We start from the raw sequence: 27,646 nt of genomic DNA on the forward strand, positions 1-27,646 counted from the left end.
ATTAACAAACCACTGTTCTGATTGCCTGGTTAGCTCAAACTAACTGAATGCTGTCTGTGCAAAATGGTTGAGCAAATCAATAGAATGCAATTATCAAATTACGTCATAGCCAATTTCATTATTAACAGTATGCCTGGCATTACCGCTCTGTTGAGATACATCTGCTTAATACATTTTAAATGCAATGATCAATCAGTCTCATGAACCTCAATTAATCTCAGAAGAAAATTGCTTGATTTTGTTTGCTCACAGTTTCAGATAATTCTCAAATCAATATGTGGCAGGTGTTAATTTAATGCTTAGAAATAAAAGTCCTGTAAACTGCACACTTAGATGGAGACTAGCAATGTAGCAGACATTTGGTTTATTCACACAGGCTTTATCTCCCAAAAACAAGACAAAAAAAGTCTGCCCTCCCAAAATAATGGTCTGTAAACACACAGGCTTTACCTCTCTGTCCTGAAAAACAAACATGTTCAGCAGTTTGTTCAGATAGCAGTGAAGTGGACTTCTACCATACTGCCAGCTCCCCACTGCAGCTCCCAGAGGAGTACAAATGACTCTGCCAACCCATCAGGCTTTGCTCTCTAGGAAACCTGCCAACTTCCAGTCGTATTATTTTCGTGCTTTTTGAATGATGACTGAGCAATTGCACACTGTACACAAATGCCAGAAAACACCCTGATTCAAGAATCTTTTATTGGTGGTATGAAATCCCTGAGGGTCTGTGGCCAGCTAGGTTAATATTAGTAAAGTAAAAGTATGGTCCTCAGAGATATTTAGCTTTTCAATGTTTCAAGACATTGTACAGCTGAAGAAATATTTTGAAAATTTTGAATACAATCATCATGACAACATTACTGACATTTCTTTTGAGTTTCAGATAGATTTTCATGGCATTTTCCCCATCATGTGCTTTTTGGTATTTTTCTCAGGCCAAAACAATATTATGAAACATTTAGGCACAAAAATGCAAGCGATCAGACCAAAGCTGGAAGCTAAAATAGCAAAGATCTCCACAGCTACTGTGAACTTTCCAGGTGAGCTGACATAAGCTGGTATAAAGGTGACCCAGACTGCACAGAATATGAGCATGCTGAATGTGATTAATTTGGCTTCATTGAAGTTGTCAGGCAGCTTACGCGCCAGAAAAGCTAAAACAAAGCACAATATAGAAAGGAGTCCGATATAGCCCAATACAGCCCAGAACCCAACTGCTGATCCTACATCACATTCCAGAATGATCTTTTCTTTGTAGTGCTTCATGTTCTTGTTGGGGAATGGAGGGGATATTGTTAACCAAAGCACACAAATAAGGACCTGAATAAGAGTGAAAGCAAGAATACTCAGTTTCTGATGGAGAGGCCCAAACCACTTCATGACATTCCTGCCTGGAATTGTAGCCCTGAAGGCCATTAACACCACTATAGTTTTCCCCAGAACACAAGAGATGCAGAGGACAAAGGTGATCCCAAACGCAGTGTGGCGCAGCATACAGGACCACTCAGAGGGCCGGCCGATGAAGGTAAGAGAGCAAAGGAAACACAGTTTCAATGAAAAGACCAGCAGGAAACTCAGCTCTGAGTTGTTGGCTTTCACAATAGGAGTGTCCCTGTGTCTATAAAACACAGCAGCCACCATGATGGACATGCAGGCCCCAGTCACTGAACATGCTGTCAGGATGATCCCAAGAACCTCATGGAAGGACAAGAACTCAACAGGCTTGGGAACACATTCATCCTTCTCAGCATTCGACCAGAAATCAGCTGAACAAGTGATGCAGTCCAGGGAATCTGCACAAAAGGGAGAAAAGCTATTTGTTCAGGAATGTGCTAAGAGGTCAGGGCATGAAAAACAGGATCAGAGGACTGTGGGATGACACATGGATGGAAAACATAGTTTTCAGCTTCCGATCCCAGCATGGTCTAGCCTAAATTTAAATTAAGTTACAGGTGTGTCCCCCAACAGAGAGCCTGCAAAGTACATCTATAAAAATGTACTGTACATATTCAGAATTTACCTATGCTAAATTAAATTTTACATGGAATGTTCACATCTTTTAATATTACTCTACCGTTATCTACTTTGTAAGCTTAACGTTATCATCATCATTGCCGCTAGCAGCCTAAACAAAACAAAATTAGTGATTTTAAAGTGTCCATTGACCTTCTCGGGGATTTGGAAGGGAGTAGGAATTAAAAATATATAACTAAGGCAATATCCTCATACCAGCGCAACCACCAAACCCCGGCCAAGCAAATGATTACGACAAATCATTACGACGCTATGAGTTATTTCAATAACTGCACATTATCTGGCAGTGTCCAGATAAACATCTACAACAAAGACAAATTACTTGTGTGTCAGTGTCGTCAGGTGTATCGTAAAGTAGCAAGCTAGCTAGCTAATGTCAGTGCAGTGAGGGTACATTATTGCGTGTAGCTAACATTAGCAATACCGTTGCTTAGATACTGAAGCAGGAATACATTATTGCTAGCTAACCTTGCTCAGCTAGTGTAGTGGGGATATAGTATTGCTTACATTAGCAAATCTGCTGCTTAGCAACCAATAAATTACTGTTCAGCGAAAGAATACGTTAAACAAAAAAATACAAAGTACATAGTTCCATTAAAAATATATAAATGTAAAGTTTGTCTTGTCTTTCTTTTACCACCCCACTAGCTGTGCCAATATCCATGATATACCAGAGGTTCTCATTCCATGACACATATTGAATGTGCTACATTACAGAGTTATAATTATTCCTGCCTTTCTGTACCTGTAGCATTGCTGATTTCTCCCTCAGAACAGGGCACACAGTCATAGCAGCAGACAGGCCTTCCTCTCTGCATGGCCTTCCGAGTACCTGGGGGACAGCTCTCACTGCACACTGACACAGGCATCTTCAAACAAATACCACAGCAATAGACAACTCTCATAAACCATAACTGTCTAATTAAATTATATTTGAATGTGAAATTACCTGTGGTTGGCCACTTGCCCAGGTAATGTTTTTCTTCATGGTGAACACCTGTCCATCGGGGGCGGATGCATCATAGTGTCCCACAGTCACAAACTCCATGTGCCCATCCCCTGTCACCTGCCAGTTCACCAACTCATAAGTGGCCACCGGATCCCCATTGGCATCGAAGGAGACTTTGTACCCATTCCTGGAGAAGTTTACTTTTCTCAGGTGCTCCATGACCTGGTAAGATGTAAGAGGGCTGATGGTTCACTTGCTAGTAGCCAGCTCAACTTTCATGTTAACCATCCATTCAAAACCCAGACTCACTGGTCATTATTCTGGGTGACTATGACAAAGGAAATGTATTGCACAAATTCCCCAGATGCACAGTTCATTCAATGCCCGACCAGAGAGGAGAATACCTTGGACCACTGCTAAACCACGGTCAGCGGCGTCTACCACACAATCTCCCACACTCCACTGGGACAATCTAACTAACCAGATTATACATCTGATCCCCACATACAGACAGAAATTTAAACCCTCTAAACCTGTAGTGAGGAGATCATTGAAGTGGTGCAGTGAAGCTGTGAGACATTTTTATGATTGACACTAGTAATCTCGATAAATACAATGCTGTGATGTCTTACATCAGCTTCTGTGAGGACCGCTGCATCCCAACGTGTACTAGGGTGAGTTACAATAATGACAAACCGTGGTTTTCTTTTTTTTTCTTTTTTATAACTTTGTTTATTGGATTTTCTGCACAATCGACATTCACAAAATAATTGTCCTCATAAGTTGTTCAGCATGAACCCAATCACATCCAACAATACAATAACACACCAGAATATGATGAGGATCAAATCAAAACAAATTAATTAAAATAATTTAAAAGATAAAATAAATAAATAAATATGTATACATATTTCAATGCACTTGTCCGCAAGCCAGCACAGTCCCTCACAAGATCACAGACATCATATACACATACACCCTGCCTCCTACATCCCCGGAGCTTGCCACGCTCCCACCTCCATCCAACAAGGACATCAATAAAGAGGAGAAAATATGTATATATATACATACATACACATATATATATATATACACATCACTCTGGAATAACAGGGAACTGAAGTCGCCTAACATAAAGAAAAGAAGGGCGTCCACATTGCACAGAATTTGTTTAGAGACCCCTTGAGTGTGTGCCTAATTTTTTCCAGCTTCATACAATTTAAAACAGACTTAATCCAAAGAGCATGAGAAGGGGGCACAGAGGATTTCCAACTAAGCAAAATCAATCGTCTTGCCAACAGGGTAACAAAGGCAATAAAATCCTTATTATTATTGGTCAGTTGCAACGTGGGCGAGGGCACCCCAAATAGCGCAATAAAAGGGTCTGGCTTGATCTGTGTGTCACATATTTCCGAAAGTGTGCTAAAAATATCTTTCCAAAAACCATCAAGAGATGAGCAACACCAAAACATGTGCACATGATTAGCAGGAGAGTGGTTACACCTCACACAGTTAGCATTTACGTCTTTGTAAATTTTCGCTAGTCTCGCTTTGGTCCAATGAGCCCTATGAATGATTTTGCATTGAATGAGACCATGTCGGGCACAGACCAAAGAAGTATGTACCCTTCCGAGTGCACTCTCCCACAGCCCATCAGATATTCCCTCCCCCAGTTCCTCCTCCCATGAGGATTTAATGTCATTAAGTGAGGCAATTCTTAAAGAACAAATTTGTCTATAAATTATTGACAAGGTACCTTTCAGAGTGGGAAGCGGGGTAAGAAAGGTGTCAAACTGTGTTTCACCAGGAAGGACGGGGAAACGAGGATCCAAATTGCGGACGTATCTCCGGATCTGTTAAAATCTGAAAAAAATGATGCCTGGGAAGACCAAATTTAACTGCTAGTTGCTCAAACGTACTAAATGTATTGTCAATGTAGAGATCTCTAAACCTTTTTATACCAAGACTAGACCATATTGAGAAAGCACTATCAACCATAGATGGGGCAAAAGCAGGGTTCGAGGCCACCGGAGCAGAAAGAGAGGTTGTCTGAATTGATTCCAGATCCTCAATGTTGTTTTGACACATACATTCTTGGTGAAAGAGGAATAAGGGCCTGTAATGGAGGAGTGAGCGAGGGAAGACAATGATGCCGGTATAAATGAACCAGCTTCCATCTTTAACCAAATTGGGGATGGGGATATCTCACCACCTCGCAACCAGAACTGAATGACCCTAAGATTAGCTGCCCAATAATAAAATCTAAAATCTGGTAGCGCCAGACCTTCGTCTGACTTGGGTGTCTGCAAGAGCTGTTTTCGTATCCTAGGAGTCTTCTTATCCCATATGAAAGGTAGAATTAGGCCGTCTATTTTTTTGAAAAATGTGTTGGGAAGAAAAATCGGTAGGCATTGAAAGAGATATAAAAATTTAGGGAGTGTGTTCATTTTAACAGAATTAATTCTCGCTACTAAAGAGAGGTGTAGCACCGACCAGCATTCAAAATCATCCTTAGTGCGGGTTAAAAGCAAGGAAAAGTTGGCCCGAAAAAAGGTTTTCAAATCGACACGTGACCTGTACACCAAGATAAGTGAAACAACTATGAGCAACTCTGAATGGCAAGGTATGTAATGGGAATTTTTCTGCGGTCACATTAAGCGGCATCAATTCGCTTTTACTAAGATTCAGTTTATACCCTGATAAGTGACCAAAGGATGTAATAGTAGCAAGGGCAGCAGGAACAGAAACAGAAAGATTAGATGTGTATAGCAATAAATCATCTGCGTATAAAGACACCTTGTGCTCATGTCCGTATCTAACTATACCTTTGATAAGAGGGTTGGAACGAAGTGCTATTGCAAGCTGTTCTATGGTAAGAGCAAACAATAAAGGGCTTAGAGGGCAACCCTGGCGTGTTGACCGTTGCAGAGGGAAACAGCCTGACTGAGTGTTATTAGTCCTGACAGAGGCTTGGGGGGACACATACAGAAGTCTTACCCAAGCAATGAATTTTGAGCCAAAGCCAAATTTATTTAGTGTATAGAAAAGGTACTTCCACTCCACCCTGTCACCTTCTCCGCGTCCAGGGATATAATGGCCTTAGAGGTGTTGGTGTAGAGGAATTGTACATGATATTAAATAGTCGCCTAAGATTGAAGAATGAATGTCTTTTTAATAAATCCTGTTTGGGGAAAAGTTTTTTATAAAACTCTGTTGAGTAACCGTCAGGCCCTGGGCTTCTCCCGGATTGAAGGGATTTGACAGCTCTAGACAGTTCTTCAACAGTGATTGGTTGTTCTAATTCTTTAACCAAATCCCGGTTGACTAAAGGTACATCAAGGGAATGGAAGAAGTCATCAAATTCTGATAAATCAGCATCACTTTCAGAAGTATATAGAGACTGGTAGAAACGTCTGAACTCATCATTTATCTCCCAAGGGTCTAATGATATTCTGTATGATGTATGAATTTTGGGAATTTGATGTGATGATGAAACTTGACGCAACTTATGTGCTAATAACTTATTGGCTTTGTCTCCCTGTTCGTAGTAGGTGCTCCTAGATTTGACAAGCAGCTCAGTAACTTGGTCTGTTAGCAAAGTGTCAAATTCTGCTTGCAAAGTTAAGCGCTCCCTATAAATATCTGGAGATGGTGAAATGGAATATGCGTTATCTAATTGGGCAATGCGGCGTGTTAGCATGGACAATTTATCTTTTTAAGTTTGTTCTCATATGTGGTGTAGGAAATAATTTCACCTCTGAGATAAGCTTTCAAAGTTTCCCATAGGGTAGACGCAGAGATATCTGGGGTTTTATTTGTATCTATAAAAAAGTCAATTTGGGCCGAAGCAAAGTTAATAAAATTTTCGTTACTGAGTAATTGAGTGTTAAGCCGCCAAGGCGGTCTCTGATTATTAGCTGTTTGAAAGACTACTCCCATAGTGACAGGGGCATGTTCCGAAACCACAATTGGATTATATAAACACGAAGATATGGAATGGAGAAGTCTGTCATCTACAAGGAAGTAGTCTATGCGCATAAAAGTGTGGTGTACTGAAGAGAAAAAAGAGTATGCTTTCCCAGATGGATTAAATGTTCTCCAAGGGTCTGAAACAGCGAAATCAGACATAAAAGTACGGACAACCCTAGCTGAGGTTGATAAAGTAGTAGATTTAGTGGAGGATCGATCCAAAAGTGGGTCCAACCAGCAGTTAAAGTCACCGCCTATGATCAGCATATGGGAGGACATATCAGGGAGTGTGGAGAAAACCGATTCGAAAAAATCACCATTGTCCCAATTAGGACCATAAATATTAACAAGAACCACCTTCGTATTGAATAACCTACCACTGACAATTACATATCTACCATTGGGATCAGCTATCACATTAGAACATGTAAAAGTTACTGATTTGTGAAGTAAGATAGCCACCCCTCTTGACCTACTCTGAAATGAGGAATGGAACACCTGACCCACCCATCTGCACCTAAGAATTGAGTGTTGTGATACCTTGAGATGAGTTTCTTGGAGGAAGATGATGTGAGCTTTCAACTGATGGAGGTGGTGGAGAACCTTACTGCGTTTAACTGGGTTGTTAATGCCCCTACAATTCCAAGTGAGAAAATTAAAGCCATTCCCTCCAGCAGGATGAGATACATTAGGCTGAGTCATGTCTTAAGAGAGAGAGGACATGTTAAGGACAAGGCATAATGCAAGCTAAATATTTTGGCTGACCTCAATCATGCAAATCCAAAAACAAAAACAAGTGACAAAACACAAAACAAAACACAAATACAGAAGGAAAAAAACCCTCCCACAAAATCCCTCTTGCCGAAGCATCTCCCCAACTGAGATGCAAGCAAACCCCTAAATACAAAAAACCTTTAGAGCAATGCATACCAACTTAGCTAGCTCACTCTTAGCTACCTGAGATTTGTGACTATTGAACTAGAATAAAACAAATGTGCATAAGTTGGTCTCCAGTAACATTAGGACCCGAGGAAAACTAACTCAGTTAAGAGAGATACAAAATATAAAGTGGCAAAACTGAGCCTCAACCATGTAAACAGCCAAATATTGGCAGTGCAGGCAGCTCAGATCAAAACAAAATGAGAATGACACAAATAGTAGGCAGTAATGTAAGTGGAATAAAATATATCTCCACATTATATCACATTAATGTGAGGAGTCCGCTATATACTCATCAACATGTATTGAAAATAAAAATAAAAAACAAAAAACCCACTACGTTCAAGTGTCAACAATGAGCTCTGCAAGACCAACTTCACTAGCTAATCTGCCTACCAGCTAGCCTGCTAACTAGCCTGCTAACCAGACCAGCCAACTGATATTTTGAGCTACAGACCCGGCGGTGGCATGACAGCTTTTTTCACTCTGTTTTTGATGAAATCGGCCGCAACAGCCGGGTCCTCAAATCTGTGTGTGGAGCTGTCTGGTAGGGTCAGTCTCAGAACCGCAGGGTAGATGAGACCATACTTCACGCCCGGACAGGCGCACAGCTGGCGCCTCACATCTCCGAAGCTAGCCCGCTTCTTGGCCACAGCCGTGGTGTAGTCCGGAAATATCGAGACTCTTCTACCCTTGTAGAGGAGAGGAGACGCTTCTCCGGATCTCTTCAGCATGTTGTTCCGGACGTGAAATAAATGCACTCTGATGACAAATGGTTGCGGAGGTTCACCCTCCCGGGGTCGGCTCCACAGGGTGCGATGGGCCCGGTCTAGCAGCGGCTTCTCATCCAAGCCAAGCAGCTCCTGAAGCAGCCCGGCTACAAATTCTGTCGGTCGCGGACCCTCCACTCCCTCCGGCACTCCCAGAAGATGGACGTTGTTCCTCCGCATTCTACTTTCCAGGTCCTCACATCTGTTGTCCAGGTATGTCACCCTAGTTGTTAGTGAGCCGACGTTTGCCTCTAACTCAGTAATCTGAGTGCTGTGATCTGTAGCACCGCGCTCCAGCTCCGATGAAACGACTCCATGTGTGTCGAGTTTATTCTGGATCCTCTCTATAGATCTTTTAAGCTCGTCTTTGACCAGTATCATCTCTGATCTAAGAGTGGTAGATGAAGTGTCAATCTTACTGAAAATATCGATTTTGAGGGAGCCCATCATGGATTGTAGCATTTCTGAGGTCAATACCGTCGTGCTGTCAGCACTAGCTGTAGCACCCGATGTTGGGAGCGGATCAGATTCAGGAGAGGGCACCGGCTTATTGTGGCCTGCTCTTGCAGACTCCGTTAGACTCTTTAGACGCTTAACCACCAAAGACATGCACGATTTAGCGAGATTAAATATATAAATTTGGTCACTAGCAATAGAGAAACGTGTCCTACATCCTCGACGTCCCCATCTCCTTTCTCTACATCCATGAAAAACCATGGTTTTCTGATAAACTTGTTTATAAAAGGAAAAGTATAGATAGGGAATGTTTCAAGCTGGCCAAGTGTTCATTTGGCGGGGGCTTCCGGTTTACTCATGTGTGAGTAGGACGTACTCGGGAGTCACTCCGCAGAATTTGACATTTTTACATGGTACTTTTGAGATTTTATTACTTTTAAAACACATATATTTTATTTGAAGTCCATCAGGAAGCCATATAGCGTTTAATGGAGTATGCCAAAGCCGGGTAGGCAACGAAAAAAGAACGAAGAAGTGTCTGTGTCGGGAGACACCATTGATTGTGACAAAATGGCGGACAACAGTAACCTGAAGGAAGTGCTTGAAACCATACGCACAGAGATGGCTACCTTGCGGTCAGAGGTCCTCCCTGAGTTTCGCACAATGGTTGTTTCTTTACAGTCTACAGTTTCTAACCATGGGCAGAAACTACAAGAGGTGGAAACCGCACTAACAGGTGTGGATACCAGACTCACTGGCGTGGAGGAACGCTGTGCCAATCTCGCTACGGAGAACGAGACATTGAAGCGTAAAATTGATGAGCAAGAAAACCGGGCGAGGAGACAGAATATTCGTGTGATAGGAATTGCGGAAGGCGAAGAAGGGAAGAGCCCCACTGATTTTATGGCCCCATTTTTGACTGAAGTCCTGGGTGAGGGTGCGTTTGATACGCCTCCGGTGATAGACCGGGCGCACCGCTCATTTGCGCCGAGGCCACAACCAAACGTTCCTCCTAGAGCTATGATCGTACACCTCCACCATTTTCAAACAAAAGAGAAAATTATGAAGCTCTCCCGTGATCATGGCCAGCTTCACTACAAAGGTGGTCGAATTCATATTTTTCCTGACATTTCAGCGGAGCTGGCGAGGTGCAGAGCTGCGTTTAAAGAGGTGAAAACTCAACTGCATGACGCCGGGGTCAGATTCGGCATAATGCATCCAGCCCGACTGAGACTAACCTTCCAAGGATCCAGTCACTCGTTTGATACTCCGCAAGCAGCAGCCGAGTTTTACCGAGCCAAAATCCGACCGACGCTGTCAAACGAGCCTCCTCCAGTTTGATGTCTACCCTGCTAGATAAACCATCGGAATGTCCGTTAACTATGTGATGTCGCCGCATCTTTTTCCTGGACTAAAAACTTTTCTTCGTTATTGCTCATTGGGGAGCAGCAACATTCGGCATTTTGGAGCTTTCCCGTTGGACTGGTGGTGTACAGTAAGTGAGTCTGCTGCTGTCAGACTACTGATAATAGTGACGTATATTTTGTACTGTATTTTAGATTTAGATGACCAGTTACATCTTATTATTGTAATAGGCCAGCTTAACGTGGTCTGTTGTGTTTACATTGTTTCTTTTTACTTCATTCTGGAAAATGTACTGCCCTGAGTTAGGTTGTTCAAATAGGATTTTTTTTGTGGTGGACATTGTATATTGCACTGACACCACTCTATTAATGGCTTGTTGCTTTGGACTGTTGTTTACACTTTGTATTGGTAATAGCCAAAGTTAATATGGCGTGTTGTGTTTAAGCTGTCCCGTTTTCTCTTTACATATATGTTGTTTTGGCTAGCAATGGCACTGGTAGTGGTGCAGCTGACATTCAGTGTTACTTCATCAACCTTAACAATGCTTTATTTACTTGTTATTTCTTTATGCTATTGCAATAATAATAATTAGGTTATAACCTGGTCATTTTATTTACTTACTAATTTTGTTTCTTCTTCTTTTACTTGCATTTGAGAGTGGCCACAATAGCCATATAAGAATAGGTAACTGTCATACCTAAACAGGGAATGAGGGAGGGAGAGGATAAGCAATAATAGGTGTTAATCTAGTTTTTCCCCTTTGTGACTCCCTCCCCCCTACTTTTTTGAATTGATCTACTCATTTTATTTTATTAATCCTGTTATTTAGTCACTCCATCCTTCCAGTTTGCTACATTCCTGATGTAATACGTACGTTATCACGTGTGTTTATATTTCAAAGGCTATAATTTAGCCTCTTTTTTACTTACTCTTGTGTATTGTTTGATTCTGCGGAGAGCCGAAGATCACCAAGTGTTAAGATGATGGTGAACACAGAGTAGGTTCTCTGTTTGGTAAGTGCCGTCTCGTTCGGGGAGATGGCTATTGGGTTGTTGGACTTTTTTTAAATGTTTTTTCCCCTTTTTTTTCTTTCTCTTTCTGTTGGTGACTTATGGTTCGAGAATTTTTGGTATCTGGCTAATCCTCCTTTCTATAGTTACTCATACCAATGGCAAATTATAACTTGATAGGCGGCTCTAGTGTCAGGCTGGTCAGCTGGAACGTGAGAGGGATGAACAACCCAATTAAGCGCACCCGAGTGTTCACTCATCTTAAGCAGTTACAATCTGATATCTGCTACCTGCAGGAAATCCACTTGAAGGTGGCAGACCATATCCGATTGAAGAGAGGGTGGGTGGGGCAGGTGTTTCATTCTGGGTTTCAGGGCAGAGCTAGGGGTGCAGGTATTCTAATTAACCGGAATGTTCCCTTTACCCCAACTAAAGTAGTCTCTGATCCCCAAGGTCGTTTCATTATAGTTTCTGGCTCCCTTTACGAATCACAGGTGATTTTAGCCAACGTATATGCACCTAATTGGGATGATAGTAATTTTATTGCAAAGCTTGTTTTGTCTCTCCCAGATCTTAATAACCATCAGCTGATTATGGGTGGAGACTTTAACTGTGCCCTTGACCCCTCATTAGATCGTTCTTCTTCCAAGCCCTCACCCTGCACACAAACTGCAAATGCAATTAAATGTTTTTTGGCCAAATACAGTATGTCAGATATATGGCGCTTTCTGAACCCCCCGAGACAATATTCTTTTTTTTCTCCGGTACACCACACCTACTCCAGAATCGATAACTTTTTTCTTGATAATAAATTACTTACTTGTGCCCGTTCTTGTTCATATAACAGCATTGTGATCTCGGATCATGCCCCCTTGTCATTAGATATTGCTCTCCCTGGAATCCACCACACACAGAATACTTGGCGCTTAAACCCTGTTTTGCTGTCAGATAAGACTTTTACCCAGTTTATCTCTGATCAGATATCCTTTTTTTTGGAAACAAACTCCACCCCAGGTATCTCCCCTTCCACCTTATGGGAAACATTGAAGGCCTACCTACGTGGTCAGATAATTTCTTATACCTCTTATGCCAATAAACAGTGTACAACTAGGCTCTCGGAAATTACAGATAAAATCTTACAACTGGACCAAGATTATGCAGTGTCTCCATCCGCTGAGATTTATAGAGAAAGGTTGGGCCTACAAACTGAATTTGATTTGTTGTCATGCAACCAAGCTGAGCTTTTACTGTTCAAATCACGAAGTACTTTTTGTGAACATGGGGATAGGGCAGGCAAGACCCTCGCTCTGCAACTGAAACAATCAGCAGCTCAGAACTTTATTACCCACATTTGCACCTCTACTGGCACTGTAACTCTGACCAACAGAACATTAACAACGAGTTCAAATCTTTTTACTCCACATTGTATCCAGGTGACCCATGCATCATTGATAATTTCTTTGATAACCTTAATATCCCCTCCATTGATGCTAAACACAAAACGGAGTTAGATGAGCCCTTCACAATCATTGAAATTACCCAGGCTATACAATCTATGCAGAGTGGGAAATCACACGGCCCGGATGGGTTCCCAGTTGAATTTTTTAAATCTTTTTTGCCCCAGCTTACCCCAGTCTTAGCCTCAATGTTTGCAGATTCCTTTGAATCACAGTCTCTGCCACCATCTCTATGCCAGGCTTCCATTTCTTTATTATTAAAAAAGGATAAGGACCCTCTTAGCTGCAGCTCATACCGCCCTATTGTCACGTTTCAGGTCTGTCTCACCATGTTTTATGTTGATTTATGTTTTTTCATGTTGTCTTAGTCACGTAGTGTCTTATCATGTATTATGTTAGTCTAGGTTCGTCATGTTGTTTAGTTTATTTCTTGTTACGATTTATTTTCTCGTCATGTCTAGTTATGTTTCGTTACGATTATATTATCTGGTTATGTTGAGTGATTATCGTCTTAGTTTCGCTTTGTGTTATGTTTCGATTTATGTTTATTGTTACGTTACTGGTCGTTGTTATGCATACACTTTTACATGTTTTTCCGCAAACCTTGCGTTCCGCCTTTTCTCTCTCTCTCTCTCTCGTTCTGTCCTTCACTCCCCTAATGTTTCTATTTGTCTATTTACTAAAACTACTAACGCTAGGTCAGGATTGGGTAGAAACTAACAAGACTAATCATGTGTTCATGTTACCTTACGTTTCTCGTGCATGTCATTTACTAATTTACTAATGCTAGGGCAGGATAGGTTTATTACTAACGATTACTAATCTCCTTGTTAAACTTGTCATCCATCGCACCTGTTTTCCATTTCCTTGCTACGCTCTAACTAATTGTCTACACCTGTCTACACCTGCATTTATAGCCCAGTCGCGCAACTGTTCACTGCGAAATTGTCTGCCTCTGTTTACCACGCAACTCTTGAGCATTATTTACTGTTTGATTACACGTTACGATCCACGCCTGTTTACCGACCATTGTTTATTGATTTCTGTTTTGTGACCATCGTTTGTTTTTTGACTACGTCCTCGCCTACCGTTTTTGTACTTTTGCTTCGCTGATTGTTTCATGGTTTCGACTCCCGCTTCGCCCACGACTACGCCTCTGCCTGCCGCCCGTCTGTTCATCTGCCCCGCTGACAGCTCTCCCGCTACCGGACCTCCCTGCACGTCTACCGACTACGAGTTTGCCTCTTCCCTCGGCACCGTGCTTTTTGTTTGTTTACTTTTTGTTTGGCTGGATCTACGTGTATGGACTTTGCTTGTGTTGACTACTCTCCTGGGATTCGTCCCGAATAAAGCCCTGAGGGGTCGTTATATTACTATTGTTTCTGAGTCGTGCATTTTGGGTCCAACCCCCACGCACCCGTCTCACCTATCTCATTACTCAATGTTGACGTTAAAGTGCTTGCTAAGGTGCTTGCCCTGGCGCCTAGAGTCTGTCTTACCCAACATAATAGCTTCTGATCAAACTGGTTTTATGAAAGGCCGACTGTCTTTTTTAAATCTCAGGCGCTTAATGAATATTCTCTATTCTCCCACTAAATCTGATGTCCCTGAGGTCCTAGTTTTACTTGACGCAGAGAAGGCATTTGACCACGTGGAGTGGGACTATCTTTTTCGTACACTGTACAAATTTGGTTTTGGTAGTAATTTCATATCCTGGGTTAAGCTTCTATACTCTACCCCAATGGCCTCTGTCAGGACTAATAAAGTCTCGTCTAAAATGTTTCCACTTCACGGCGGAACAAGACAAGGGTGTCCACTGAGCCCTCTCCTTTTTGCCCTGGCGATCGAACCTCTCGCTATCTCCATTAGAAGTAACAAAAATGTGCAGGGGGTGATTAGAGATAAAGAACAAAAAATGTCACTTTATGCTGATGATGTGGTATTGTTCCTGTCTAATCCAGTGTCCTCCCTTCCATATCTGCTGAGTACTTTGGCCCAATTTGGCATAATCTCAGGCTATAAACTAAATGTTCAAAAGAGTGAGCTATTCCTAATCAATTCTCCAGCTAATGCCCTATCTCTATCACATTTCCCATTCAGATTGGTAACCTCAAAATTTAAATATCTAGGTATAACAGTAACTCGCAAGCATACAGACCTCTTTACAGATCATTTTTCTCCAATGCTGGAGCGCCTTAAACAGGATTTTACCCAGTGGTCATCTCTTCCTCTTTCCCTAGCAGGCAGAGTTAATGTAATTAAAATGAACACTCTGCCAAAATTTCTGTATTTCTTTCAAGGCATCCCAATCTTTATCCTTAAATCTTTTTTCACAAGTTTAGATCAACTAATTTCATCTTTTATTTGGAACGGCAAGCCCCCTCGGATCAGAAAATGTTTTTTGCAGAGGCCTAGAGGCATGGGTGGGCTGGGTCTGCCAAATTTTCTTTTCTACTATTGGTCTGCTAATATTCACAGTATGCTGCATTGGAAACATTCGCAGCTAGACCCACTTATACCAGCATGGGTCGCTATGGAGGAGGCATCATGTGACACATCATCCCTATGGGCTCTGCTTTGCTCTCCTTTGCCATTGTCAATTGCCCAACATAGCCTCAACCCCATAGTGCGAAATTCACTCAAAATATGGGGACAATGTAGGAAGCACTTTGGCCTTCAATGTATTTCCTCCCACTCCCCTATCAGGGGATAGTGCCTTCAATATGTGGGGGGTGAGAGGCATCAGTACAATTAGGGACTTATATATAGATGGGATATTTGCTTCTTTTGACCAAATCTCAAAGAAATTTTACCTTCCCAGAAATAATTTTTTTTGCTACCTCCAAATTCGTAAGTTTTCTCATTTCCCCCAGTTACCCCCTGACTCATTGGTAGATAGTATTCTTTCAAACAAGATTTATATTACGGGTGCGGTTTCAAAGATTCACTCCCACTTGTCTTCGGTATCCTACCCCTCTCTAACTGTAATCACACAGCAGTGGGAGGCTGATTTAGATTATAATTTCTCAGATGAGGAATGGGAGCAGGTTCTTTCCCGTGTCAACTCCACTTCAATCTGTGCTCGCCTTGGCCTTATACAATTTAAACTTGTCCACCGACTTTACTGGTCAAAAACTAAACTGGCCAGGATAAAACCTGATCTTGATCCACTCTGTGATAGGTGTAAGCAAGCCCCAGGTTCTCTCATCCATCTATTCTGGTCCTGTCCTAAGTTAGCCCCTTTTTGGTCATCTATATTTGAGGCATTTTCAGAAATCATTGGAACTAGCATCGACCCTGACCCTCTTATAGCCCTCTTCGGCCTACGTCCCAAGAACATCTCAATCAATAACTTACAGTCCAACTCTATGGCCTTTGCCTGCCTTATCGCCAGGAGACTCATCCTGCTCAATTGGAAACAGGTTCGCCCTCCCTCATATGTTCACTTTTCTCAAACTGGAGAAATTGAGATATACAATTGGAGGTCAGACAGATCGATTTTACCGTGCCTGGCATCCGTTTATGTCTTTCTTCAACAAAGAAAGGTTTGATTTAGATATGAGCTAAATATTTTTTGTTTTAGAAGGGATAGATATGTCAGAAGTTGAACAACGGATAACTCACCATAACTAGTCACCTTTTTCTTTCTTTTCTTTGTTTTTTCTTTTTTTTTTCTCTTTTCTATTAGAACTATTAGTATTACTAGTTATTCCTATTATCTTGTTTTTTGTATATGCATCTAGTCCATGTTTATATATTTTTATATAATTTATATAATATCTTTTTAATTCATGTTCTAATCTCTGTTGTCTTGATTTTTTTATTTTTTTATTCTCTGGGGTTGGGGGGAGGGGGGTGTGTTAATTGTTAAGTGTTGGCATGTATATCTCCTGGTGCTTTCAATTTGTTACAACTTCTATATCTTATAGCACTGGATGAATCCTGTATTCTAAATGGAAAAACCAATAAACAATTGTTTAAAAAAAAAAGAAAAGTGTTTATTTGGCAAGGCTGTTAAGGAGGCCAAAAGGCAGTACTCAGAAAAACTGAAACAAGACTTCAAGGGCCTACAGGAGATCACCAACTATAAACCCAAACCCCCCAACTTTGACTTTGACTGGCAAACAAACTGAATGAATACTATGGCAGATTTAGATCTGATGATTTAATTAGGATTTAATTAGGGTGGCTTATACCAATTGTTGGGTTTCTTTCTACGTTTATTTCCTGCAGGAATGATATGCGTCATTACCAATGGTCTTGACCAATGGTTCTCAACTGGTGGGTCCCAACCCAAAAGTGGGTTGTGAGCAGACACAGAGTGGGCTGTGCTTCTGCTCTGTCAAAAGGTAATGCTTTAATTTTTCAATGGTGTGCTTTTATCTTGAAAGTTATCTGCCATGCCCATGCTTCACATGCCAGCATTTGAGCGCAGTGGTTACACTAATGAGACACCCAATTAAAATAAATAATTGTAGAGTTAATGTAACGGCGTCACAGTAAGCTCAACAAGACCATGAAACGGAAATACAATACGAACTGCAGTATATTAAAGATGTTTTTTTATTATATTGCAGACCAACAAGAGGGGCAGAAACCCAGAACAAGTACTAGCAAACAAAGGCTTGAAGCCTTTATGAAAAGCATATGTTATTCTTCTACTTGCCAACCCACCCGATTTTCACTGCTCTCTCCCGGAATCCTTCCGGGGTCATAATTCTCCAATATTTATGACAATTATTTTTATTTTCATTAATCCGCTGTCCTGCATGTAGGCTATAAGCCTAATGACTTTAACATTCTGCTATCTCCACCTGGACAATAATGAAGTGACACCAAATGTATTGTTTCCATGATCCCATGCATTAGCACTGATCTCTATGGCCCATAGACTTGGTTCTTCGTAGGCAGCCTTTTCAGCTAGCTAGTTACATTCAGACATGAGAGAGGAAGAAGTTGAGGAAAATAAACAGATAGTGAGAGAACAAAGACAGTGAAAGTAACTCAGTTGAGAAAAAATTAAAGGAGACAAAGATAATATGCATTATAAAATGCTGCTGCACTGGGCTTATTATCTATTTTCATACTGTAAAAGTCACGAGAATGCAGGCAACAAAACACAATTTATTTCTGAGGGAGAATCCCCATACCCCCCACATTCAGCTGGAACATCTCCCTATTTCTGAGGTCCCACAGTTGGCAAGTATGATGATATTGCCATATTAAGGGACCACTTAATCATCACAGTGTAACACCAAGTCAGTTAAACTTCAGGGATATCAATCATTTAGGAAGTACAAGTGATTAAGTACTGTACTGTTCATTTAGGAAGTACAAGTGATTGTGAATCAATTTCACCTGCTTTGGTGCAAATGAAAGTGACAACAGGTGCAGCAGAGATACAAAAGCCAAGCCCCAAAAAGATAATGGTTTTGCATGTGCTGGCCACAGACAATTGCTCCCTCCTTATCCTTCCTGACTGATTCTTCTCTAGTTTTGTGTTCTGTTAGTGTCCTTGTCACTACTGGTAGCATAAGGCGGTACCTGCAGCCCAATCAGGTTGCACAGGTAGTCCAGCTCCTCCAGGATAGCACATCCGTATGGAGGAGATACCAGGAGACCCGCCGTTACACAAGGAGAGCCGTAGACAGGGCCGTAGAAAGCCATCAATCCAGTAGCAGGACCGGTATCCTTTGTGTGAGAAGGAACAGGAGTGCTGCCAGAGCCCTAAAAAATGACCTCCAGCAGGCTACTGGTGTGCATGTTTCTGACAAAACTGTCAGAATTAGACTCCATGAGGGTGGCATTAGGGCCCGACGTCCTCTAGCACCATGCAGCTCGATTGGCATTTGCGAGATACCATCAGAAATGGCAGGTCCACCATTGGCGTCTTGTTCTCTTCACAGATGAGAGCAGGTTCACACTGAGCATGTGACAGGCGTGAAAGAGTCTGGAGACGCTGTGGTGAATGTTATGCTGCCTGTAACATCATCCAGCATGACCAGTTTGATGGTGGGTCAGTGATGGTCTGGGGAGGCATATCCTTGGAGGGTTGCATAGACCTCCATGTCATAGCCAACGGTACCCTGACTGTTGTTAGGTACCGGGATGAAATCCTCAGACCGATTGTCAGACCTTACGCTGGGCCCTGAGTTCCTCCTGGTGCAGGACAATACCCAGCCTCATGTGGCCAGAGTGTATAGGCAGTTCCTGGATGAGGAAGGCATTGATGCCATTGACTGGACCTCATGTTCCCCTGACCTAAATCCAATTTATCACCTATGGGATGTTATGTATCAGTGCATCCGACGCCGCCAGGAGCATGCCCAGATGTTGTCGGCAGTGCGTACAGGCACACAGGGGCCACACACTACTGAGTCACATTATGAGCTGCTGTGATAAAATTCACACAATTTGGATCAGCCTGTGATTTCAATTTTTTACTTTGATTTTCGGTGTGATTTTGAATCCAGCCCTCAATGGGTTGATGATTTTGGTTTCCTTTGACCTTTGCTACGTCATTTTTTTCTCAACAAATTATACAATGTACACCAGTAAAGATTTTCAACTTGAATAAATAGTTAATCAAGATCTGATGTGTCCCTTTAGTGTTCCCTTAATTTTTTTTTTTAAGATATTTTTTAGGCCTTTTTCAGCTTTATTGGACAGTATATAGTATAGAGAGACAGGAAGAATGGGAGCGAGTGAGAGGGGAAGACATGCGACAAATGTCGGACGGTTGGATTCGGACCGCCGACGTCACGGCTCGCAATGAGCATGCGGTCAGTGCTCTACAGGCTGCGCCACCGAGACACCCTCCCTTAATTTTTTTGAGCAGTGTATTAGAAAAGCAGTGATTTGGAGAAACATATTTTAATATTATTGCTTTTTTCTTAATTCCATGGGGTTTCATTAGCCCTTGTTGCACTTCAGTTTCATATTTTTGTCAGTGAAGGTATGAAGAAGCCCCTATGCCAATACCAATAACACATGCCAATGGCAATCAAAAGCCGAGAATCAAGACTAGACACTATCTAGCTTTCACATGCCTGTAGTAAGCAATTGAATACACCTGACTCCAACTGAAAGCCAACTGTCCAAATACTTTTGATCCCCTAAAATGAAGGGACTACTTATAAAAATGTAATTCCTACACGGATGTAAATACCCTCAAATTAAAGGTGACAGTCCAGTATGCTGGAGCAAAAAGCCAAAAGAACAGAAATTGTACCACTGTCCAATTGTATACAACTATACATTATATGTTGATCTCTGAACTCCTACAGGTGTTTTAGGGTATTACATTATCATCAGTTTCTATGCTAAATACTAGACATGAGCTCACATTGAATTGTAATTTCTTTCTAGTTGTTTCTGACTGTCACCATGACTGAACACAGCAGACACAACACATTCCAAAATGTTTTTGATGTTTGGTAAACAAACCTGTTTATGGATATTAACCATGCTGTAGCTTTGGAATTAGCAGAATAATGGTATTGTATCACTGTGGCTTTGTTTCATAGGTCTCACCCATGTGATAAGGCCAAAGCTAGGGACAGGGGAAGATGGTGAGGTGACTATCCATCCATCCATCCATCCATTATCTTAACCCGCTTATCCTGAACAGGGTCGCAGGGGGGCTGGAACCTATCCCAGCATACATTGGGCGAAAGGCAGGAATACACCCTGGACAGGTCGTCAGTCCATCGCAGGGCACACACACCATTCACTCACACATACCTAGGGGCAATTTAGACTCTCCAATCAGCCTAACCTGCATGTCTTTGGACTGTGGAGTACCTGGAGGAAACCCACGCAGACACGGGGAGAACATGCAAACTCCGCAGAGAGGCCCTGTCCGACGGGAATTCGAACCCAGGACCCCCTTGCTGTGAGGCGGGAATGCTAACCACTGCACCATCCGTGCCGCCTTGGTTAGGTGACTAGCATTTCCAAAGTGGCGGCCATTCCAAGAGGTCAGCAGCACGAAAGACAAATAATTTTTTCTAAAGATTTTGATTTTCACAATGTATAGGACCTGTAGCTCAGCATGTATTTGTATTTAGTTAGCTATTTGGATGAGGAGTTATGAGTGTTTTCCCCAAAAGTCTTATTAATAGTGCCACCTATGGGTCAACATTTTTTGTCGGTCCATCAAATCGTATACAGGTAATGTCCATCAGGTTTCATTAAGATTGTAGAAAATTGTATTCACAAATTATAAATCCTTATGTGAAATTGTACCATGCTCTTACATTTCTTTTAATGAGCTTTGACCAGAGAGTTTAATAAAGGAGGAACTGTCTACGAGGAGAAGGCCTGAAGAAAATTCAAAATGGCTGAAAATTGAGTCAGGGCAAAATGTTTGACACCAAAACATAAAAGTGATTGTAGCAGTGCCACCTATGGTTAGTCTGTGTAAATTCAAGAATCTGAATTGTAGGTGACCAACAAATTCAAAGTACAGTAAAACCCTGCTATAAAGCAATAAGGCCTGTGGTGTTACTCATTTGTAATACAGAACAAAAGTTTTTGATGTAAAATAATACTAATAATAATAATAATAATAATTTGCAGTTGAAAGATTGTGTAATGGACTCTTTACTGTACCTGCTGTGGCTGAACTCTGATACTTGTGTTGCAGTGGAGTTCATCCATGCAGATGATGCTGTGCATGGCGTGGGCTATTGCATACACTGCCTTGTACACCATGTTGGAGATGCGCAGCTGGGATGTGTCTGTGTAGGTATTCTGTAGGTCTCCCAGATTCTGTTTTCCATCGCATGGTTTCTGGCCAGCTGCAGTCTGAATACCCCCCAGGCTGCAGCCAAAAGCACTCTCCCAGAACTCAGTAAGGATGGGTGAGTTGGAAACCTGTGCCGGCTCCAGGTCCAGCAGAAAGTTTTGCAGCCCCGGAATGACCGAGCGGGGAATTCCAAAGCCAATGGCACCGGCGAACAAACGGTACTGCAACAACTTGTGGTTAGTGACCCAGGCCTCACTTCCAATCCACTGTAGTGGGGCCAGTGCCTTGCGTTCCAGCTCCGACATCAAGACCAACAAGTCACCAGAGGTAATGAATGCCACAATGACACGGGCTGTGGACCTGCGGATGACCTCTGCCACATGTTGCACCTTTGCATGGGGGTTGGTCCTGTAGAATACCTCGGAGTACTCCACACAGATGCCCTCTGCCTGCGCTGCCTGCAGGAAGGCGGCCATCCCATTGTTCCCGTAGTCTGAGTCACTCCGCACTGCTCCAATCCATGTCCAGCCGAAATGCTTGACTAGCCTAGCCAGGGCAGCTGCCTGGAAGTAGTCACTGGGGATGGTCCTGGAGAAGGTGGGGTACTGCAGCTTGTCACTAAGACATGCACAGGTGGCATAGTGGCTCACCTGTAGCTCCATTAAAGGAAAGATTCACATTTTGAATCGTGAACAACTTCGTTCTAACTGAATATTAGTGAATAAACCTACCAAAAGTACAGAAAGTAAGAATATGCACAATTTTAGATTTTAGATTTTTTTTTTTGTACTCCAGCACATTGGATTTGGAATTAAACAATGTGCCAGGTTCACAGACTAAATTGAGCTTGGTATGGAGAATCTCCATTTAAAATTTTATTTTTTCTAGGACTAGGCTTAATCTGTGTCTGTTAAACTGGCCCAATGAGGGTGAGCTTTAATTTGAGGATATTTAGCTACATCCATATTGGGGTTTACAGCCCTTTTTATACATATTTTCCCCGAAAGGAAATTGAACAATTCTGTACAGCTGTGATGTGTGTTTGCAAGTGGCAAACACCGGGCTTTGTTTTTGAGGCTCATTTCCTGGTCTTGTTGAAAGACGCTGCTCAATCAAGCTACTGCAGTTGGCTCAGTATACTTTCAGCCACCCCTTGCAATGTCAAGTCAATGGTAGCAACACTGTAAAAATACAAAGTCAATACTTTTTTCTCACAGGAAAGACTACCATAAATAGAAGTTATCGAGTTCTGGAACAGGTTGAATGGAAGATGGACTGGTATTAACCTTTACCAAAGTGATGATGGGGCGACATGGCTCAGGCAGTAAGAGCAGTCGTCTGGCAGTCGGAGGGTTGCCGGCTCGATCCCCCTCCCGGGCTGTGTCGAATTGTCCCTGAGCAAGACACCTAACCCCTAAAAGCTCCTGACGAGCTGGTTGGCGCCTTGCATGGCAGCCAATCGCTGTTGGTGTGTGAGTGTGTGTATGAATGAGTGAATGAGAAGCATCAATTGTACAGCGCTTTGGATAAAGGCGCTGTATAAATGGCACCTCATTGGTGAAAAATGGTGGCGGTAGTGTTATGGTTTGGGTACGCATGGCTGCCACTGGAACTGGCTCATTTGTATTTCTTGATGATGTGACTGCTGATGGCAGCAGGATGAATACTGACGTGTCAAAAAACTCATTGCACAATTTCTTTCAGGGCCAAAACGTTTAAATGGAAAGTCAACACATGACCTGAATCCAAATGGAATTCCTGTTGACTTCCTGAAGGGTTGAGCGATGGCAAAAAGCTAACTATACGAGCAGCAATTGAAGATGGCACAGTACAGACCTGGGACGATACCCAGCATCCTATGATGTTTATGGATTGCACAATTCAGGCAGTCATCCAATTCAAAGGATTTACAACCAAGTACCAAATATGACTTTATTCAAGATTATGTTAATATATCCAAATAGTTGTGCCATAAAATTGGACAAATGGTCTGTAATTCCTACACGGATCCCCCAATATGGATGTATTTGAATAACTTCAAATTAAAGACAGTCTGCACTTTGACCTCACATTTATCGTTTCATTTATGTGCTGGCGTACATATGCAAAACGACAAAAACTTTGTCCCTGTCCAAACATTTCCTTAATTTAGCACTCAAACACTAAAGTTTTTTCATTGAGGAATCTTGAATACAACAAATATTATTGCTAAATTGGCAGGCAATGGTAAATTCTCTATTTATAGAAACAGACCAAATTACCATGGAAGCAGCAGGCTAATAATTTAAATGGGCTTTCTTGGATTTATGTCAAATACATTTTTGAATTCTACAGTCATATACTGATAAATTATCGGAACATTTAGTGGAGGACTGGGCACGAGGAGCTCACCTGGGGGATGGCAAAGGGTCCCAGAATTCTGGACATGGCAATGGAAGGCGTGGAACCTGACTCGCCCACAACAGCATGCACAGAGGCAGACTTTGTGCAGGACTGGTTTGGAAAGAAGACTGGTTCAATGCCATTGGCCAGCTGGAATGCCACCTTCACCGCCACTGGCACGGAGGTACAGGAGTCATGTATCTGGTAGCCCAGAGTTACACCTGGCAGGAGCTTTGAACTGTTGTTGATCTCCTTAATGGCAAAAACCATGGTTCTAGCAAAGCGCAGTTCCCGAAAATCCAAACTGTTTGAGGAGCAATACAAAGAGTCACACACAATGATATAAAAGAACATGAAACAAGCCACTTGTCACTTGATAATGCAACTGCTGATAGCAGCAGCTGAATTAATTCTGAAGTATGCAGAACCATCTTATCTGCTCAAGTTCAATGAAATATCTATTTTGACAGTGCTTCGTCCCACAGCAAGACAATTATCCCAAACATGTAGGGCAGTTGTCAATTTGTTTTTCTGCAGTGTGCTCTGTTTCTTCTTAATGATTTTCCAAAGAGTTTGTTTTGGTAAGTGTTTTGTTTTGCCTATGTCTCTGACTGCTTTTATTTTTGTTTATTTCTCAGCCTCATAATGGCTTCCTTGTCAAAACTCTGGTCCTCATGTTGACAAATGCCAATGACTCCATCAAAAGCCAGGAATCAAGACTATATGGTGAACACTCTCTTACGCACTAAGGAAGCACTTGAATATGCCTATTTAATCAGAAACAGCGGCAAAGCCAAGCATTATGGTCCCTTGAAATAGTGGGCTATGTATAAAAAGTGCTGCCATTTCTGCATAGTGAAACCAAGATGTATAAAAAAATACCCTCTAATAAATGCTGAGAACTTATTTTTGCACTGTTTTTGTTACAAATCTAAAATTGTGGGGTACAGAGCCCAATCAAGAGAAATATGTCCCAAATATTATTGAGCATACTGTATTTTACATTTAGATAAAAAATTAATTACAGTGGAGAATCAATCAATTTTTGGTTGAAGGCGATCTTTGGTATTTGGGTAATAATGAGTGGACTCTTAGAACTTAAATATTTTAGAAAATGCAAAACAATAATACTGTATTATAAAACTATAAGTGACTGCTCTAGGGATGTAAAATAGCTTACTTTGAAGACCAGACTGATGGAAACATATACCCAAAACAACCAATACAATATACGTTACATTAATGGCATTTGGCAGACACCCTTATCCAGAGCGATTAGACTAAGCAGGAGACAATCCTCCCCTGGAGCAATGGAGGATTAAGGGCCTTGCTCAAGGGCCCAACGACTGTGCGGATCTTATTGTGGCTACACCGGGGTTTGAACCACTGATCTTGCATGCCCAGACATGTACCTTAACCACTACGCTACAGGACGCCATGTAAAATGCCTATCTTCTAAATAATGTGTGAAATAATAAAACAACAATGACAACATGCATAAAACTAAATAAACTTAACAGATTTTTTAAGATGAAGAGTAATCATAATATGTGAATAGCAATGTTCAGTATATTACTAAATATGTACAGCCTGCAATTCATCTATGACATATATTACTTATAGTTTTATTTAAGCATGCATCCCCAATATCTAAATAATATGTCCACTGTGGCCTCCACATTTAACAATGTTCTTCCTCTCTTCACTGACCTCCCTGTACAGTGCAGCGTGTTGGGTTGGCTGGTATAGGTGAGCTCAGTGCTGCTCGCATAGTAGTGGATGGAAAAAATACCTCCGATCATAAAGTGCCCAGGTTGAGAGAACAAAGCAGGACTGGGGCTCCCTTGTAGTATGCATCCTGACCCTGAACCTTCCTTTACCAGAGTGAGAGCTCCAGCCACCAGTGCCAGAACCAGCATGATCCGCATCATCTTCATGCTTTCAGGACAGGATATGGCACTCTCTCATGTTTAAATACCCTGCTGGAGCACAGCCCCCTGAGCTCATGGAGAGGAAGAGCCATTACCTTCTTTGGGAAGCACAATCAGAGGTGTGGCCCTATATTATACAAAATGACAACATTCAATTTCTTCAATGAGACAATTTCAGCAATAATTACTGTTTCAATTCTGTCCTGGTTGCATAATTGGACATTGCATAATTAGACCTCAAGTATAATGTGTCAAATATTACATAAATCATATGTACAGTCCACAAGATTAACTGAAAAAAAGGAAAAAGAAAAAAGGTTAAGTAAGGTTAGTAATTAGCATACAACAAATTAATTTACTTAATTTACTGGGGGAGACAACAACAATGGCCTCCTCCGTGAGTAGCAAGAAATGGTGCAAGACCAGCTTGCGAAACTAATGTCGCCAATCAGTCATCACCCAGCTGGCAGACTGGGGCGCAGGAGGCCGGAGGGACACAGTACGTCCACGGCTGAGGGGTAAAGGGAGAGAACAATGTTTTTGCCAATTGAATCAGGGCATTATTAGGTGGCAGTTTGAAAGAGCCAGGGTTGGGTCCCACAGTGGGTCAGGACCTCGGTTTACCATCTCATCCAAAAGACAGTAGGTAATCATACAGAGACACAATGAACTAAAGAAAAACACACTCACTGTCAAGAATCGTGTACTGTACACACAATTTAGCTTTGCGATGGATAGCATGAGACTACCACATCATTACACTGGGGCTTGATTCTAGACTTCATTAAATTAAATTACATGCATGCTAATGACATATTTCAAATGCAATACTGGAGTGTGAGCTGTTTATGGGTATCAGACTTTTAGTTTTTAGCCCTCCCATCCAGTATCACCACCAGCTGCCACTGCGCTGCAATGGTTCATGATTCAAGGCAAAATGGATGAGTAAATCATCTGAATGCAACAAATATTTAATGTACACAGCCCTCTACATGTCACCACATACGTAGATTCTACATTATCACTTTAATTGGACTGTTGACATGAATGCTGAATACTGTGTTTCTAAGAACTATGTCAGAAGTGGAGAGGTTTATCTACGTGAACTGCATAGCTCAGTGAGTCTGATGAACCTCAGCTGGTTGTGGAGGTGACAATAGAAAATTGCTTTATCTTGATTGAGTTTCACATAATTCCCAAATCAATGATACATGGCAGAAAATGAGCCAAATGTGTCCCTCCTGTTAGATGGAAAATTACTGGTGGACAAACATATACAGCATGTCTGATAATGGTGTGTTTCTTTGGTTCCCAGGGACCCATCTGCGGGATATCTGTGGGAGTTCCATTCTAAATCTATAAACAGCTAAGGACTCCCTGCCCTGAGAAACAAACATGCCCAGCAGTGACTGTGTTGTTAGGAAGTGAACTTCAGGCATACTTCTAGCTCCCTTCTGCAGCTCTGTAAGACTGACTCTGCCTATTCTCCAGCAGGAGCACTCTGCAGTCCAGCTTTGCTCCTCAGGGAACTTTGCGACTGTCATTATTTTTGAATTAGGACTGGGCACAATGCACATCCAGTGCTTGAAGTGGGCCGGTACTCACCGGTACGCAGTACCGGAAGTTCTACATTTT

General features: G+C 41.9%; 1 pseudogene; it reads right to left on the reverse strand.

The window, feature by feature from the left end:
* Positions 1-879: 879 nt before the first annotated feature.
* On the reverse strand, positions 880-25,996 carry LOC133108498 (extracellular calcium-sensing receptor-like; annotated as a pseudogene).
* Between the last annotated feature and the right edge of the window lie 1,650 nt (positions 25,997-27,646).

The sequence above is a fragment of the Conger conger genome, chromosome 13 (genome assembly GCF_963514075.1).
Source record: "Conger conger chromosome 13, fConCon1.1, whole genome shotgun sequence".
In the NCBI taxonomy this organism is placed as follows: Eukaryota; Metazoa; Chordata; class Actinopteri; order Anguilliformes; family Congridae; genus Conger; species Conger conger.